This window comes from Schistocerca nitens, chromosome 9, assembly GCF_023898315.1.
Source record: "Schistocerca nitens isolate TAMUIC-IGC-003100 chromosome 9, iqSchNite1.1, whole genome shotgun sequence".
In the NCBI taxonomy this organism is placed as follows: Eukaryota; Metazoa; Arthropoda; class Insecta; order Orthoptera; family Acrididae; genus Schistocerca; species Schistocerca nitens.
The window spans coordinates 139,224,480-139,239,721 of record NC_064622.1 but is presented as its reverse complement, the minus strand read 5'-3'; positions in this window follow the sequence as shown (position 1 = coordinate 139,239,721).

Here is a 15,242-nt window from a genome sequence, read left to right as displayed (position 1 = left end):
GAGGTCTGAAACAGGATTCGTCATGAATGCTATAAAGAAAAGTACGTAGCTCCTTGAATACTTAACTTTTAATTCATCCTTGTATACATCGTTCTTGATGAGACATCTGGAGATTGTGGCGATACAAGTGAGACTCTTTAGATACAAGCTATCTAAGGCTAATGGCGCCTTGCTAGGTCGTAGACATGGACTTAGCTGAAGGCTATTCTAACTGTCTCTCGGCAAATGAGAGAAAGGCTTCGTCAGTGTAGTCGCTAGCAACGTCGTCGTACTACTGGGGCGAGTGCTAGTAAGTCTCTCGAGACCTGCCGTGTGGTGGCGCTCGGTCTGCGATCCTGACAGTGGCGACACGCGGGTCCGACATGTACTAATGGACCGCGGCCGATTTAAGCTACCACCTAGCAAGTGTGGTGTCTGGCGGTGACACCACATTTTCAATCTCATGTTGAGGCAATAGGTGGCCGTTGTGGCCGTGCGGTTCTAGGCGCTTCAGTCTGGAACCGCGTGACCGCTACGGTCGCAGATTTGAATCCTGCCTCGGGCATGGATGTGTGTGATGTCATTAGGTTAGTTAGGTTTAAGTAGTTCTAAGTTCTGGGGGACTGATGATCTCAGATGTTAAGTCCCATAGTGCTCAGAGCCATTTGAACACTTTTTTTTTTTTTTTTTTTTTTTTTTTTTTTTTTTTTTTTTTTTGCAATAACGCCCGTTCCTACTGCAGAGCTGCTAGCAAGTCCTAGAGAGTGGTTGGTGGAAGCCGACGTGATGCAACCAATCTCCCGTGCATACCAGACATGCTCTATAGGATGCAAATCGGGAGAGCGAGCAGGCCACGCCAAGGATGCGTATTTTCCGTTTCCAAGAGAACATCAACTACCTGTACTCTATGATGTGCAGGATTATCATCCATCAGTACGAAGTCTGGGCCCACAGCAGCTCGCAATAATCGCACGTGAGGTCCCAGGAACTCGTCACGACACCTGACAATAGTTCATCCTTGCCGATTTACCCCGAGAAGAGGTATTAGTGTGGTTAACATAATCCCTGCCCATACCATTACGGATCCTGCTCGATATCGGTCTCTTTCCACAGTGTTTGGGTCCGGAAATCGGGTTCCGCGCTCCTTCCACATGCGAATCCATCGAGAATCACTGTCAAGACCATTTCGGGACTCATCTGTGAAAAGAACATTGGCCCACTATTCGACCGTCCAGATGGCATAATGACGACTCCGCTCTAGACGTTCCCTTCTGTCAAGACGCGTCACAGGTACACCCCACAGCAGGCCACTGTGCCGAAACATCCTGTACACCGTTTGCCTCGATACACGATGTCCAGTGGATGCTGCGAGGTCACATGCCAGTTTCCTTGCAGTGCTGTACTACGGCGGTACCGTCATGCCCTTACAGCCAAACAACGATCCTCTCTTTCTGATGTCATAAACAATCGGCCCCGTCCTTTACTTTGGGATACAGTTTTGGTCTTTATAAACTGTCGCCACATCGGAGAAACAACAGAACGATTCACATTAAGCTATCGGGCCACATCAATTTGCGACTCTCCTGCTTCCATTCTTCCTATGGTCCACCACCGCAGAGACTCAGGCGTCTTAGTGCAATACTGCACAGTCTGTGACTGAGTACACAGCAGTCGTGGATAAGGGACTACCCGGCAAACAGTGCCCCGTTTGATAGGTGCCCTGACGTCATCGGTGGCATTGTTGACCATTGATTGGAACGCCACCTTCCGTGCAGAACACGAACGTACTGACAACTGTTAACAGTTTGTATGATTACATTGTGAATTAGACACAGGACGGGGAAATAGCGGTCTATGTAGTTTACTTTACATATAGGCTACATAAAATACCTATATCGTTTCCATATTAGATTTCTCACGTTTTTCACAAATATACTTCGATTTTTGACACGTTGACAGTATATTATCCACCATGGTAATTATTGGAAATTCTATATTACGCATTTCATATAGTAGTGGCACTTTAGGTGTTAGTAAATGCAGAACATGCACTCACAACATTCAAGGCGCTTACGTTAGAACACAGTGGTTACGGTCAAAGAGGTTACTTAGATCCACAAAGTACAAAGATGTCACACAAACAGCACATAACAAATATTATAAATTACAAAAATGAAAATTTTCCATGAGTGTGGAACCACATTGTCATTTTTAACATATAGAATGGTTGCTGACAGACGACTGTATTGGGGTAAATACTCATTGTCAAATAAGTGCGGAGTGAGTGTGAAGTGATCTATTTTCATAAACTGGATTTTTATACAAATAATGCAAATCAAGAATATAATGAAATTATTTTATAAAGTAAGGAGTTTAATGGTATAGATCTTCTTATTATTACTAGTTGTGAGGACCAGTGAGATATAGTTTACATTTTTAAATATTTCATCAAAGATGTGTAAACATCACTTGTCTGAAAGGTCTACTTGTTCATTGAGAATGAGATGTGATGAGCTGGAGCTCTTCAAGGGGACTCATTTTCTTTTCTTTGCTGACAATGTGTAGTATCTGCGGGTTGTCTTTACTGGCTGTTGCCACGATGGCATGTTCTTTCAGGTGTGTTGTAGAAATGGATTTATAACAGTTATTTAGCTACAAGGCATCTATGTGTTTCCAGTATCTTATAGAGGAACTTCTTCCTGTCTCCTCCATGTAAGAACTGTGGGCAATTGTCACAGAATATTTTGTAAATACATGATTTGTTGATTTGCTATCTGTCTTGCTGCAGTGAAACCGATCTCTTGTTAAATAAAATTACCTTATATTGTAAGTGATAGCGGTTATTATTCTGCACCCTATAAAGGGACAGTTACCGAGTTCAAATGCATCCATAATGGATAAAATTCACATAGTAACGCTTGTTTGAATAAAGAATACCGACGGTCGATCGTTTTTTCAACAACTTGAGCAACACGCTTTCTTCGTATTTCGAACTAATTTAGTTACTGGGGAGATGAAGTAACTTTCATCAAATTCTTTTAGACTAAGAAATTGTTTAACCAAGTGAACAAACACGGTGGTTTTATCGTCTCCTGTGAGAACGAAATGATGAATCTTGGTGGTGGCATAAAAATTTTATTGGAATGGTCTCATACTTGGTCTATTTTCCTCCTTGTGAGAAAACTTAACAGCGAGCTTCATGGCGCAACTGAAAAGACTTGCTCCGCAGAAATTTTAAAAACGAGTTAAGTCACAGAATGTTTTAAAATTCAACTATAGTTTAGTGTACTGGCAGTCACTTTAATAAGTATATGTATTTTATGCATTTATTGTAGGACCATACAGACAAATCTCCAACGAAGGGGCGAAAACTATTGCTGATACAAATTAATGTTCATAAATAACAATGTGACCAAACTTCTCCAAGCGTTTCAATTCTTTGACTGCACCATACCAATGGTAATATTACCGATGATAGCGCCACTACAGAGGAGTTATGGAACACACTTTTCCGAAATTTATTAAAGAAAGGAAATGAAGTAAATATGAAATAGAATCAAGAACAACTGTCAGCAGGGGTAACTACGGCGTAGATATCCTCGGTGTATGGAAGCAGCTTAAGTTATTTAATAAAGGCAAATCTTCGGTCCTGATTGTATACCATTTATGTTCCTTTCAGAGTATGCTGATACAATAACCCCATGCTGAGCAATATCAAACTGCTCGCTCGTCATATGAGTCATACCAAAAGACTGGAAAGTTGCACAGATCACACGAATATTCACGAAAGGAAACAGGCGTAAGCTGATGAATGCGACCCATATCACTACCGTCGATTTGCATTACGGTTGTGTAACATATACTGTGTTCGCACATTATGAATTACCTCGAAGGTAACGGGCTACGACATACAGTCAGCACGGATTCAGAAAATATCGTTCTTGTAGAACACAACCAGTTCTTTATTCGCACGAAGTACTGAGTGCTTTCGAAAGGGGATCTCAAATTGATTCTATATTTCTAGATATCCAGAAGGCTTCTGACATTGTTCCTCACAAGAGACTTCTAATCAAATTGGGTGCCTATGGAGTATCGCTTCAGTTGTTCGACTGGATTCGTTATTTCCTGTCACAAAGGTCACAGTACGTAGTAACCAACGGAAAATCATCGAGAAAAACAGAGGTGATGTCTGGCATTTCCCACGAAGTGTTATAACCTCTGTGCTTCCTCGTGTATCTAAACGTTTTAGGAAACAATCTGAGCAGCCCTATTAGATTTTTTGTTGACGATGTCGTCATTTACGTTAGTAAAGTCATCAGAAGATCAAAGCAATTGCGAAATTATTTGTATAAGATATCTGTATGGCACGAAAAGTGGCAATTGTCTCTAAATGCCGGCCGGAGTGGCCAAGCGGTTCTAGGCGCTACAGTCTGGAACCGCGCGACCGCTACGGTCGCAGGTTCGAATCCTGTCTCGGGCATGGATGTGTGTGATGTCCTTAGGTTAGTTAGGTTTAAGTAGTTCTAAGTTCTAGGGGACTGATGACCACAGAAGTTAAGTCCCATAGTGCTCAGAGCCATTTGAACCTTTTTTTTTGTCTCTAAATACACACATAAAAAAAAAAGTTTTGCATCACCTCGGTTCCGAGAGTTCTGGAAACTGTACAGAAAATTGGAAAAGAAATCAACATAAATATCATTTCCGCCCTTTTTATTATTCATGAAAATCACACACTGCCTGTTGTACCAACATACAGCGAGACCTTCAGAGGTGGTGGTCCAGATTGCTGTACACACCGGTACCTCTAATACCCAGTAGCACGTCCTCTTGCATAGATGCGTGCCTGTATTCGTCGTGGCATACTATCCACAAGTTCATCAAGACACTGTTGGTTCAGATTGTCGCACTCCTCAACAGCGATTCGGCGCAGATACCTCAGAGTGGTTGGTGGGTCACGTCGTTCATAAACAGCCCTTTTCAATCTATCCCAGGCATGTTTGATAGAATTCCTGTCTGGAGAACATGCTGGCCACTCTAGTCGAGCGATGTTGTTATCCTGAAAGAAGTCATTCACAAAATGTGCACGATGGGGGCACCAATTGTCGTCCATGAAGTCGAATGCCTCGCCGATATGCTGCCGATATGACTACACTATCGGTCGGAGGATAGCATTCACGTATCGTAAAGCCATTACGGCGCCTTCCATGACCCAACAGCGGCGTACGTCGGCCGCACATAATGCCACCCCAAAACATCAGGGAACCTCCACCTTGCTGCACTCGCTGGACAGTGTGTCTAAGACGTTCAGCCTGACCGGGTTGCCTCCAAATACGTCTCCGACGATTGTCTGGTTGAAGGCATATGCAACACTCATCGGTGAAGAGAACGTGATGCCAACCCTGAGAGGTCCGTTCGGCATTTTGTTGGACCCATCTGTACCGCGCTGCATGGTGTCGTGGTTGCAAAGATGAACCTCGCCATGGACGTCGAGAGTGAAGTTGCGCATCATGTAGCCTATTGCGCACAGTTTGAGTAGTGGCTGCACGAAAAGTATTATTCAACATGGTGGCGTTTCTGTAAGTGTTCCTCCGAGCCATAACCCGTAGGTAACGGTCATCCACTGCAGTATTAGCCCTTGGGCAGCCTGAGCGAGGTATGTCATCGACAGTTCTTGTTTCTCTATATCTCCTCCATGTCGCTTTGGTTCACTCTGAGACGCCTGAACACCTCCCTTGTTGAAAGCCCTTCCTGGTACAAAGCAACAATGCGGACGCGATCAAACCGCGGTATTGACCGTCTAGGAATGGTTGAAGTACAGACAACACGAGCCGTGTACCTCCTTCCGGGTGGGATGACTGGAACTGATCGGCTGTCGGATCCCCTTCGTCTAATAGGCGCTGCTCATTCATGGTTGTTTACATCTTTGGGCGCGTTCGTGACATCTCTGAACAGTCTCAGGGACTGTGTCTGTGATAAAATATCTACAGTCAACGACTATCATCAGGAGTTCTGGGAACTGGGATGACTCAAAAGTTTTTTTGATGTGTGTAAGAAAAAGTGTGAGGTCATCTACATGAGAACAAAAAGAAATCCGTTAAATTGCGATTACACGATAAATCACTGAAATTTAAAGGCTATCAATTCAACTAAATACCCAGGAATTACAATTACGAATAACTTCAATTGGAACGATCACATATATTGGTATTGTGGGGAAGGCAAACCAAAGACTGCTTTTATTGGCTGAAAGCTTGGAAACGCAATAGGTCTACTAAAGAACCTGCGTACATTACGCTTGTCCATCCTCTGCTAGGGTACTGCTGCGCGGTATGGGATCCTTAGCAGATAGGAGGGTTGGGTTGGGTTGTTTTGGGGGAGGAGACCAGACAGCGAGGTCATCGGTCCCTTCGGATTAGTGAAGGATGGGGAAGGAAGTCAGCCGTGCCCTTTGAAATGAATCATCCCGGCATTTGCCTGGAGAGATTTTGAGAAATCACGGAAAACCTAAATCAGGATGGCCGGACGCGGGATTGAACCGTCGTCCTCCCGAATGCGAGTCCAGTGTGCTAACCACTGCGCCACCTCGCTCGGTGAGATAGGATTGACGGAGGATATCGAAAACGTCCAAAGAAGGGCAGATCGTTTTGTATTATTGCGAAACAGGGTAGAGTGTGTCACGGATATGGTAAGTGAATTGGGGTGGCAATCATTAAGACAAAGGCGTGTTTCGTTGTGGCGAGATCTGTTCACGAAGTTTCGACCACCGACTTTCTCCTCTGGATGTGTAAATACTTTTTTATTGCCTCCACCGTACATAGAGACAAATGATCACCGTAATAAAATATGAGAAATCAGAGATCGTACAGAAATATTTGTATGTTCATTTTTTTCCACGAGATGTTAAGTGTGTGTAACGGTAGAGAGTCTGAAGGCGGTTCCAAGAACCCTCTGCCTGGCTCTTAAGTGTGAACTGCAGAGCTGCCATGTGGATTTAGATGTCGCGTAGATATACGTAGAAATAGCCTGTTCAGTCATTAGTCCACATTAGCGAAAGTTTTCCATGTTATCTCTTTCGCTGGTGACGGCCGGATACATATCTTCTCTGATGGAGAAGGGTACGGCATATGGACTGACTGAAACACCGGGGATATTCTCACGGAAGGTGTGCTCAGAGGAAAGCGAGAGTGCTCCATCCAGCTTTGTTCCCTAATTACAACAGAAACTGTGCAGCCAGTTACCGTGAAGCGACGGAGAAAGTGAGCGTGCAGCGCCACTTCTTGCCCATTGTGAGATACTCCCTCAGCAAGCCGCTTTAGTCGAACTCCCTCCCATAAAAAAAAAAAAAATGTTTCTTACCCCTGCAGCATACGCTCCATATTCACAGCACCTCTTTGGAAAAGGGCGTACGGAGGGGTGGCGCTATACTTGTCAACTGATAAAATTCGCCTCTAGAGCGCAAAGTGAAGAGCAGTCGAATGGTCAGGAGCAGGATAAAGATGAAGGAGCTACATACCAGAAAACAATGTTGGTCAAAAATTCAAATCATTAAGTGGTAGTCGAAAAAGATATAGTAAAATTTAAATCATAGACGATGCGGAACAACTGAGACGTGCAAGTGAACATCTACATCCACGGTTGGTTGATTTGGGGGGGGGGGGGGGGGGGAGAAAACCAAACTGCGAGGTCATCGGTCTCATCGGATTAGGGAAGGATGGGGAAGGAAGTCGGCCGTGCCCTTTCAAACGGGGTCTCTACATCTACAGCTTATGCAAGTGGGCATCGCGCGAAGTTGGGCGTAAGGATATACACAAAAGAGAAATCGGCACAGGGTCGTCCTTTGAAAGCGGTTAAGGTATCTTAACGTTAGTTGTTGTATTAAAGGCTCCGCTACAGCAAGATATGACAGATGCAAATGCCAGTTTCAGCGAAAACTGGGACGAAAGTACTGATGCATCAGTAAGGTAAGCAGTAAGATCAACATACACAAGAAGTCCAAGAGATGTGAGGAAGTTGCTGCATCGTATCAACAAATCTTTACCAAGAAGTGAGTATTTCCACATTGTAGAATGAATTTTCTTTTACAAGTGAGTGTTCTGAAGACTGAATCAACTACAAAATTTACACTTTTATTTTTTATTTTTATATATGAATAGCTAAAAAGTACTACTTTTCTTGGTCTTTTTTCCATTTGTTTGCTCAACTGGAGGAAAATATGTCATTAATCATCTCATTTGTACAACATCAAACTTATTCAAAGAATACTGTTATAAACCAATCTGATTTTTTTGCATTCGGGTGAAAAGATGAATATGTTTTGAGGTTGTCCAACACGCGAACACTCTACGTATAGCTGTCCGTTTTGAATTCAGTCCGCAACATTGGAATGTTTGCCCCTGTGTTTTATTGATAGTCATGCTGTACGCAACATTTACAAGAAATACGAGCCTTTTGAAGCTGAATGGTAAGTTAGTGGAAATGAGAGGGAATCGTTGTATGAATACCGATTTGCCTTTTTGTTTTACAGTTGATATTTCCGCCTCTATGACGCTATCTATAAGACTTTTTTGGGAGGGCATACACCGAACATTGAAAGAATATAGGAATTCTGTCGGGTAGTTAACGCCTTCCTCTTGGATTCATAAATTTGTTTGTTGAACTATTACTTTTTTTTCCTAGACTTAAAAGCTTACACAATCATTGCTCCTTTTTGTTCTTTCTCTTTTTCGGTGAGTTGATTCTCTTTACTACGGTTTAGACGATTATGCTGGAATGCGGATCAATGCGACATGTGGCGTTTCCAAGTTGTATTCAAGAGAATTCGAGAATATTCGCATAAGCTTGAGAACTTATCAGAAAAATTTTAGTTTTTTTCCCTCCATAAGAAGTATATTGATGCGAAAGAGACAAGATGTCCTGCTGACCAACATAGTGTGATGGTGACCACTTTAAACACTCGTATCTCCATAACTACAATAGCACAACCACTATAGTGCACCACGAAGGGAACCTGATTGCTATCGTCTTCATCTGTATTATCGTTTGCTTCGAGAAAAACACGACAATATTTGCGAATATTTACAAGTATGAGTTTGGGCTCCGGCAGCAAAAATTGTGTCGTTGATATGAATATTCAAATAAAAACCTGAATGTTCGAATCTATGAGTTTCGACGTACGGTATGCTGTCTTGAAATTAAACTGGTATTTGTTCTGATGGTAACTGGCTACTAAGAATATCTGTTTCCCCTGCCTAGTAAAATAGTTTATGTCCTTATCTCGGAAGATGATCAATTATGTGAGCGAAAATCGGGTATAGAATACCACCACTGATAATGTTTTACTTCCATAAAACGAAGCGCGTTAGTTGACAAAAATATACATTTTATTGTACTTGCAAAGATGGATTTGAAACATCTTCTATTATTATAAACCAACTACGGACAACATGGCTCCACAAATTAAGAATAATGGTAACGATTTCTGTCGCAGTTCCTGACCACGCATGGAATATTTATATATTCCATTCGGGCAAAGAAAATTGTATCTTCGAGATTGTGCGCTACAGATATTGGGTAACAGTTGTGAAGCATCTCACATAACCTTGACGAATGTATTACGACTTACTTGTCCAAAAACACTCCAACCCTAACAGCAATGTGCGCCTCTAATGGGAAAGAATTCACGGGAAACATTCTGAGTAAACTGAGTTTTTCTTTCTTGATTTTCTTGAATGAAACAGTAGTAGTTGCGAAAATATTGCTGTAATGACGCATTTCGCCTTTGCAAGACATCAGAAGATTATCTACAAAAAGAATAAATGGGAAATAATAGTTAAGCTATGGTCCTATCGCTGCACCATTGCGCCTGCCTTCATCATTGTTTTGAAAGTATTGTTTTAAATTTCAGCACTTTATTTGATTAACCACAACATTATTTATTCTTTCTTTTTAAAGTTTCCTTATCAACTTGTATTGATTGTCTAAACACATGCCCCCGTTAGATCGATCTGGGCGTATGCTTATTCCGCAGCATAATAATTCTACGAACGCCTCCGTGGTTCGTAAAAATTTCGTTAGATATTTTATTACAGCTTTGCATGAGGCAACCACACCGTAAGTATTATTTTCTCTTTAAGCCACAAGCACAGCGATGAAAACATCGCCAGACACCAAAACTGCCACACAACGCAATTCTTATCTGGAATAGTGGTCGGCAATGTCCAATTGTAAGAATAAAATTAAAAATTGTTCCAGTGCCCTAGTTGAGACGACGGATTCAGAAAGGTTTCTCGCCACTGTCAGGTGAACGACAGAGCTGAAACCCGGCCTTCCAAAAATTCCCAATTAAGACCTCCATTAGTTCAACGTCCAGATCGTCGGGATTTGGATGATGAGAACCAAGTTTAACAGCTGCCCGTCCGGCCCATTTGGGTAGGGGTGAAAGATAAAGAAGAAAAATACGTCTCCCAATAGCGTCCACATTAAGTGAAGCTCAAAGTTACCATAGCGCGGTAACGGATACCTTAAAGATACGTGGCCCTAGAAAAAGAAACACAACTGTTGCTTGCCAAAAAGAGTGTACAGGAGAACCTAGAAAAGTAGAAAATTTTAGGCGTTGTCAAAACAAATTAATGAGGAATAAAAAAAGACAGGAACTATTCGTACACAACTTATTTAAAACTAGAATTGATCTGTTTTGTAACACATTAAAGTACACTCTATACTCTGAGGCAGGTGACGCACCTTGTGAAAGAACGTGAATATTTTTCAAAAAAATAAGATCTATCTTTTGTGCAAGCTTGTCTTAAACGCAGTTAAAGACTAGTCAGGTACAATTTTGCGGAATATTAATGAACTACGTCCATAAACGATGTTTAGAGTGACGACGACTTAATTGCTCAGAATACCATTGACAGAGCTATCGTAAAACACAGAATTGTTAAGAACTCCAGAGAAACAACAGATTATTACTAGCCCTGTAGTTGGTGAAACATCTAACCCCGCTCCCGTTATGATGGACACAAACAGTGGCTCTCCACTATTAATAAATGAGCTAGAATGTGAGCCGGCGAAAATTCGGCAGATCGAAGTTTTTCAAACATGTAGAAGGTAGAGATACGAGATGCAGCTGTAAACGTTATGGAAAATGAAGAATAAAAGAGCAGGCGGAGGAGTAACGAAGAAGCAAAGGAGGATAAGAGGAGAGAAGGAAGAGCAAAGAATGTGAATAAAGGGAAAGAGAAAATAATTCAACATATGTTGCAAATGCTGTATGATGGTGTAGGGTTCGGCTTGTATCCACTGAACACGCAAACTAATACTGTAAACCTGATGTTTAGACGACTTTTTGCGCTCTTATTCTGCCTAATTTAATTTTTTTATTTATTTATTTGAAAGTTCTGCGGGACCATGTGAGCTTGGTTATGGAACCAGTCAATACGTAGATTACAGAATCCTGATTTGAAAATTTATAAACAAAGAGTCAATAAAGCACGAACCAAAGAGAGGATACGAACAAAAAAAAAAAAAAAAGAGCCTGTTTAGAGTGAAACCTGCTGAATAGTGCACACTTTCTACTGAATCGTTCTCTAATGATCATCCGACGCGTGTTGTACTTCGTCTGCATCTAACGCTTCATTTTCATGTCTACATCTTGCAATGACAATTTATAGCTAGGCCACAAAGATTGTGTAACACCGTATCTATGTAAAGCCTTACATCCTCTGAATTCGTCGACTGCTTAAGTGGCATGCGCTTGGGAGAAGGAAGTCAGTTCCGAGTAACTACCGTATATCCACGTTTCTGCCAGTACTGTGTGTGGAAAGACTGTCTCCGCCGTATTTGCCACCAACAGTCCGCTTTCCCTTTTCTTTGGAGGCGTCGTGTCAGATTCTTGCTTCGGCGCTTCCGAACAGCCGCTTTTCTTTCGACCATAGAGTTTTTAGGACTACGCTAAGCGAGAGCCTGTATAGGGTACTTTCAGTAATCCGATAGGCAAAATAGAGCGGTGACTATTTCCTGCAAATGCGACATAAATACATGCTTTCACGTGTGCACTGAATTACTTAGCTAACTCTATGCGCATTAGGCCGTCCTCCAAGATATATTTCTGCGCCTAACGTTCCCTCTCGTAATGTTCGAGACATCAGCAGCGGCTTATAATGACACCAGTAGAAGTTTCAAGTTTGAGCAAGGTCAGCGTGCTGAACTGTTCGTACGCTTCCACTTAAAGGTTGGTTCATGACGTCACCGTACCGCTGCCTAACATCGCAGATTTGCGCTGACATGTGTTATGGAGGTTGTAGTGGAGAAAAGAGTTGGCGATCTTTGCCTTATTTAGCACTAGACATATTAATCGTGGTAATCCCACAGTATAATCTAATATTCTACAAAAACAAATAGTTCGTATGAATGTGCTGACGCACTCCTAAAGACGAATCCTGCAGTCGCAATATCGAAAAATTCGTTTCTGAAGGTATAGCGGGTCTTCTACGTCGTTCCATACGTGTTCATTAGTAAAAATCGTAGAGGGAGACCAAGAGATGAATACACTAAGCAGATTCAGAAGGATGTAGGCTGCAGTAAGTACTGGGAGATGAAGAAGCTTGCACAGGATAGAGTAGCATGGAGAGCTGCATCAAACCAGTCTCAGGACTGAAGACAACAACAACAACAACAACAGTAATCTACAACGATAATCTAAAACATAAATTCGAGACAGTGGATACGAATTCCGGACAAGTCTATTCATAACTGAAAAAGCCGATGCCCTTGTGGCAATACTAGTTTTGAGACCACGTCTCCTAAATCAACATCGTAGCATATGATTAATATTTATATCCATATGACCTTTGCTTACGAGGACTATTTTTTCCCATATCCCATCGATCGCAAAAATAAAACCACAGTGAAAATCCAGAGAAACTTTGTGCAGTGTCTCTAGTACGCCTGCCTCTCGCTCCATGTCGCACTTCTCAGTTCTGAGCGCACAATGAAAACGTAAAGGCGTCTAGAAAAAAAATGTCTCCCTCCAAGTGTGAAGTGCACGCTGATGGATTTCGCCTAGAGTCATGCAGCCCAAATAACGTAAATCTCAAGCGTTTCCTTCTTCATGACAATTCTCGGTCGCACACAGCATGTGCAACGAAGGCGTTCATGCAGCGCAGTCGGTGGGAAATGTTTGATCACCCATCATATAGCCCCGTCCTGGATTCCTCTAATTTTCGTCTATTCTCTCACATGAACTGCTGGCTATGAAGACAGCATTTTAGCACAGACAACGAGCTCCAGAGTGCGACTATAAAGGCTTTGCTTTAGTACGCTTTTAAAATAAAACAAAGGAATAAATTCACTCTTGACGCAAACAGAAAAATGGTTACTACGCTGTACACACGTGCAATTTACGTAAAATAATGAGCCGCAACCAAAGGGTTTAAATTTTAACTAATAAAATTTAATGTGCTTAAAAGTTCTCACGTTAATTCGTTGTCTGGTGAAAGTAAATAAGCGATTAAATTATTTGAAAATAGCACGAGCTCCCAATATAGTGGTCAAAGAATTCACTATACAGGGTGTGTCACGAGCTTTTCCCCCGGTTTCTGGAGGGTATTCCTTAGGTTATTTGGATCAAAAAATGTAAATAAAGTAATAGGATCACATCCATAACTAACGAGCTACAGTAATTGAAAAACTCAGGAAAATAGCAGAAAAAACTTTTATTGTAGGATTTCACTATCAAGAATGCACATTATAATTAATTTAAACAATTTTGCAGCAGTCTCTTGCATTCAGAGTGGATTTAAAGCAAGTGTTCAAAATTTCCTACCTGCATTTGAAGGCAAAGATTCGCACGGGAGTGAATCGCGCGAGTAGCATTTCGTTATTTCATATGCTCGTTCCTTATTGATGTTGCGGCATCGAAAATGCGTTGAATCAATCCTTTTCGTGTTTTCTTCTCGTGTTTCCACCTTCATCTCGTACGTGATGTCTCTCATCCACCCCCAGATGCAGTAATCTAGGGGTGTTATATCTGGGGATCTGGCAGGCCAGTTGATAGGGCCCCTGCGACCTGTCCATCGATGCGGGAATTGCTGATTAAGATAAGCTGTTACCACATGGTGGAAGTGTGCAGGTGCCCCGTCAAGTTGGACGCACGTGTGGCGTCTTGTTTCCAGAGGAATATCTTCAAGAAGCTGCGGTAAGTCTTCTCGTAAAAAGTTGCCGTACATCTGACCATTTAAATTTCTCGGGAGAATAAACGGCCCAAGTAACTGGTCACACACAACACTACACCCGACACTGAATCTGTGTTGAAATTGAGATATTACCGTGGAAAGGGGATTTTCGTCTGCCCAGATATGCATGTTATGCACGTTGTTGATGCTATCTCTTGTAAAGGTTGTCTCATCACTGAACATTATGAAGCGATAGAGCTGCCGATTTCCTTTTAACCAGTTACAAAGGTCAAACGGTTGGCACAATCATGTGACTCTAAATGGTGAACTTTCTGCACATGAAAATGATACAGTCCATTCTCATGAAGAATCCTACATGCCTTAGATTGTGAAACGTTCAATCGGGTAGCTAACCGTCTTGTACTTAACGAGGACTGTGCTCTATGAAATTAAGAATGTTTTCCTCTTCATGAACGTCACGATGTGAATACGAATACTGGGAAGAATACCAGTTTCTACCAATGTTCGATTTGTTCCACTAAATGTTTTGGCACTCGGAATCCTACGATTAGGATACCGAAGGTAATATTCGGCAACAGCAGCTTTCGCATTACCATCACAGAAGCCCAAAAACTTGTACAGCATCGCAAAGTGTACTGTACACAGGAAACAATAACAATAAACAGTAACTGCAGTAGCAACAGCGTGGTTGTTATACAAACGCACCACACTCTGCATTTGTCTACCTAAGACTGATCGTGTGGCCAGTGAATACAAGTGTAGCGCTCCATGCACAGTGGCATGTTTCGGAACTCTGTTGTAGCTCCTTAATTATGGAACTGATCACATTACTGTATTTACATTTTCTGTTCCAAATAACCTAAGCAATAACCTCCAGCAACCGGCGAAAACCTCACGACGCAGCCTGTTTGTACACACTGCCGAAAAAAACTAGCACACCCTTTTAGAGGTTTCCAACTCACTCAAGATTTATTGTTGCAACAGTGCATACGGAGTATATGAATTGATTTCATTTACAAATCAAAAGTACAAGCGGTTCTGAGGTACGAGGTATCAGAAGGAAGGAAGGAA